Consider the following 4,686-nt stretch of genomic DNA (forward strand, 5'->3'; position numbering starts at 1 on the left):
TAACAACTTTAAACAACAGCAAAATTGAAACCCAGCACAATGGCCATTACCTACTGCATCAAGACTAATATAGTCAGTGTGGACCACTTTAGCCTATCATTTTCCCACCTCTCTTCTATAGAACAAGGCAACACTTGTAACCGAGAAGAAAGTATTTGCCACCATATTGCCCTCCACTTCTTGTGCATATTGGACCAATGTTAACCAAACATTTCTGCTCATGTGTCAACAAACTTTTGGGTATCATCATGTGTCAGTTTCAAAAGATGCCTTAAACCCCCAGCCACACATAGTGGAGAGTCTCTTTTCCCTTTCTTAAAGACATGGAGAGAATTGCATGATTTCAATTTGTGATCATCACGATTTATTTTTATCAAGTTGGCCATATCAGCTCAAGAAGTGGCTTTCTTAAATTTTGACAGCACAGCATAGTAACTCAAAACATTATGAAGCATATAACTATCATGCACTTACTCATGCCGTGTTGCCAATGCATCTCATTTTGCTCTGTGTCTGCTAAGCACCTCTATTCTCTACCATTTAATGAAGTGTGTAGGTACCATAGAGTAGAATCTGCTTAGGCATGAAATTTATCAACATCCAATTCAACTGAATATATCCAGGAAGCTTCTTGACTTTAACTTCTTTCATGAAGCCTCTTATTCTCTCTGCATCACTGTACCTTCCAGCATCTGATTATTTGTTTGCTAACCTCATATAGTAGCCACTCTTTCCAGGAGACATGTCCATCAATCTCTTTGAAACCTGTTCAGCAGCCTCCATCAATCTCTTCGACAGGCACACCAAGTATTGATTGCCTAGTCAGGCTCAAAACGCATTTCCTCCACCATACCAGTTTCACAGCCTCAACAACACGCCCTGCTCTACCAAGCGTGTCAGCCATACAAGAATAATGCTTCGGTTCAGGCTTGATGCCTCGCCTTTCATCCCCTTGAAGATAGCGTACGCTTTGTCCACCATGCCTGAATGTGCACAAGCTGACAACGCCCCGAGAAAGGTGACCGAGTTTTGTTGGATCCCTTCTGTTGCCACTCCACCGAAAAGTCCCAATGCAACATCAGAACGCCCATTCAAACCATGATCAGGGATCAGTGCGCTCCACGAGATAACATCCCGCCTACACTTCCCAGCAAACACCCTCTCAGCAAATGCGAAGTCCCCACACTTGACATACATGTCCACAAGCGCGTTCCCAAGCGACAGAGGCATCCCTAGGAACCTCCGGACGCAGCAGGAGTGCACACTCCTCCCATGACGGCGCCACCCAAGCCACCCGCACGCCAGTAGCAGGCTGACCATGAGTCCATGACAACCGCGTCCAGCTCCACCCCTGCGGCCACCATGCCACCAAAAAACCGCAGCGCTGCATCGGGATCCCCTCTCTGAGCGTACGCGGACAGCATGGATGTCCACAGGACGGTATCCCGCTCACGCATTCCGTCGAACAGCCTCGCGCATCCGGGAGGTTCGACAGGCCCGCGTAGCAAAGCACCAGCGCGAACGCCACGAAGAGGTTGTCCTGCGCGTCAGCTTGACGGCGAGCGCGTGAGATGAGGCCGGGAATCCTGCGGCGCCCGTAAGCGTGCAGGAGCGGAGGATCGGGGGCAGGGTGAAGTGGTCCGGCCGGACGCCCCGCGCGAGCATATCGCAGAACGTGCGGAGCGCCTGCGCGGGGCGGCCGGAGCGCGCGAGCGACGCAAGGAGGGCGTTGCAGGAGACGAGTGGTGGCGGGGGCCGGACCACCGATCGCCGGAGGCATGTGGCGCGCCGAGGTGAGGCTGTCACCGTCTGGCCGACAAGGGGCCAGCGGGGCGGGGTGTATTGTTGCCAGATGCTAGCCCAGGCCGCCTTCTACCTATCGGGCCTTGGAATTTTGGGCCGGATACCAACTTCTCAGGCCCGGTCATCATCTAAGGCCGGATACCAACTTTTAGCCCATTAACAGCGTGTTTGGTTTGCCGATTTACTCCTCCATCCGGCATTACCTCGCCCCGCGTACATGAGCCACGAAGGGTGGTCCGAGCTTATTCGAGAGAGGAACCGGTGACACAAACCAAACAAGGTTCGGTATTAGGTTCGGACGATTCCGGACCACTTCATCATCCGGTAAACCAAACACGCCCTCCATCGGCCCTGCTCGTCGTCCGCGCCTGTATGCTCCTTCTCGTTGATTCCCTCTGATGGCTAGGTCCAGTGCCTCCCTTCGGCAGCTGGATTTGGGGAGCTAAGCTTTGGAGCCTGCTGCGAGTGGACAAGAACCGGGGAGGGAAAAGAGAAAGAGGTGACGAGCCTCCGTTGGCTCGCCGCCGCCCCGTTGTGCCTCCTGCCCCATGCCCCAGCCGCAACCTCGTCCCACCTGCGCTTGTTGGCCTGCCGCTGCCACACCCTCCTTGCTCTCTGTGCTAATTAAACCGGCATCATCTATATAGAAAGCCTGAGGGAGAATGTTGAAGGGAGAGAGATAATGATAGAACTTATATAGTGGAGTCCACTTAAAGGGATTGTGCATCGGGTAAGGTAGTTTCTACGTGGAATCTCTTGTTTACGTGGTATACTATAAACACTGTGGGTTAGAACTATTTTTAATCACTTACATTGATGTACAACATTCTGGTGATTCACAGTATGCACATGCATGTAAATTAAGCTATATAGCTCCTAGAGCTGGGCTACATATCTTGCTACTTTCCAATCAATCACAAATTCACAATAGTAACAATATATATATATATATATCTTTGCTTTCAGTATTAGCTTCCACGTACACTTGTGTGCGTGGGATAAGAGAAGAGCTCATACGAGCGTACAATGAACAGAAATCGGCACGAAAGGTACACATGCATGCACCTTGTGCTGACAGTGATATGACAAGTGTAAATGGATGAGACCTATTATCTGTCACAACAATAATTCTGTCCTCGCTCCCGGAACTGATTCGTACAAGGCACATATAATTGTTGCTCCTGGAAATTTTAACGTTGAGCTAACACCGTTACTGACGCACTACATTCATCACTCATTCGTGTATTACACATTTAGCATTTTAGCATCTTGCTTGCCTTCATAGAAACTTAAATTGACGCTACAGTTTGGGGTCCATCTCGAAGTAAAAACTCAGAAAGTGAAACAAGCACTAAGCATCTGCTCTCAAAAACTCGCTATCTCGGAAAGCCAGTCTGCTACGTTCCTGGATGGACGTACTCTTAGATGAGATAATATTATGTACTCCATAGCAAAATTTATGTATCTAGAAAAATCAGCGGATAGTAATTTGGGACGGAGTGAGTAGTGAATAATAATATATTGCGGATTGCTCAAGTAATTTTGCTGGTAGTGTGAGGAAGAGATGAAAATCGTGTGGACGAGAACGAGTATAAATCCAACAGAGGATATTACATGAGTAGTGATATGTCTTCTAGCTAGTTGAGTGGCGCACCCAACCAACAAGCATCAAGCATGCATAGGGGACCACAAATTACTGAATTGGCGCGGTTAAATACTACTTTTCCTACTAAAGTTTAAATCTTGCATGTTGCACTCGCCTATTAATAAAGATTATGTGTTGTCAAAAAAAATAGAAATGGGGTACTAGAGCTGTGCATGCCTGTGAATGGGATAAGATAAGAAGATGAACTTCTACAGTGGAACAAAATAGACTAGGCAAGAAGGTACACATCCATGTGGCTGTGGCTTGTATCGCAGTCTCACAGATGGATATATATGATGACGTGTAAGTGGATAAGACCTAATATATACTAGTACTGCTAGTACGCAACCATCTCCATGCTCCTGGGACCTGATTCGAAATTGTTGCTAGCTCCTTTACATGTGAGTATGCATCTGCTATATACTGTATCTTTGTTCTTAAACACATGATCTTTTAGACAAACTAGCTAATTCATTTTTAAATTAAATAGTCTATCAAAATATCATATATTTGAGATTAAAGAGAGTATATATACTCCTTAGCTATACATATGTATATATTTTTGTCAGATCAAAATGGTTTCAAAATAATAAAAGCAAATACTTCGTCCATTTCAACTACAATTTGGATAATCTGTATATCATGGATCGATCCTTATCCACCGCCTAGGAGTATATGATATCATATCACTCAAGCAGCGGCCAGCAGGCCACGATGTCTGCTCCCCTTTCCAGCAGGCCCTTCCCATCCGCGTGGGCACGTACGGACAGTTGGACACGTATACTCCGTATATGGGTAGGACGCGAGGAAACGCCGACGCTACAACGCTAGCAAGGTACTGAGAGAGAAGAAAACGACGCAGGAGATAACAGATCTCGATCGAGACATCATATCGAGTGAGTCAGCTTCATAGCGACATCCAAGCCAAGCCAAGTAATATGACCAGGTTGTTCACTTCTCCCTTTTGCTTTCTTCATGGTTCACACACGCGCGGATAAATTTTCTTTTCTTTTCTTTTCTGCATTACTACTATAAGCATCATACTAAAGAATACTAGAGAAAACGACTCTAGTACCAGACTGGAACCCCCTCTAATATCGGTTGTGCAACCGGTACTAGCAATCTGATATTAGAGGGGTCTTTTTGGTACTGGTTGAAATAACCAGTACTAAAGGGTGTTAAAAAATTAAAAAAATAAAATAAAAATCCGCCGCTAGCCTCGCCCGGTCCCGCCCCCC

The 4,686-nt window shown here is 46.8% G+C and overlaps 1 pseudogene; it reads right to left on the reverse strand.

Moving 5' to 3' along the window:
* Window positions 1-338: 338 nt before the first annotated feature.
* The window catches only part of LOC101777565, a 6,801-nt pseudogene continuing 2,453 nt past the window's right edge, over window positions 339-4,686 (reverse strand).

The sequence above is a fragment of the Setaria italica genome, chromosome III, assembly GCF_000263155.2.
Source record: "Setaria italica strain Yugu1 chromosome III, Setaria_italica_v2.0, whole genome shotgun sequence".
Taxonomy (NCBI): domain Eukaryota; kingdom Viridiplantae; phylum Streptophyta; class Magnoliopsida; order Poales; family Poaceae; genus Setaria; species Setaria italica.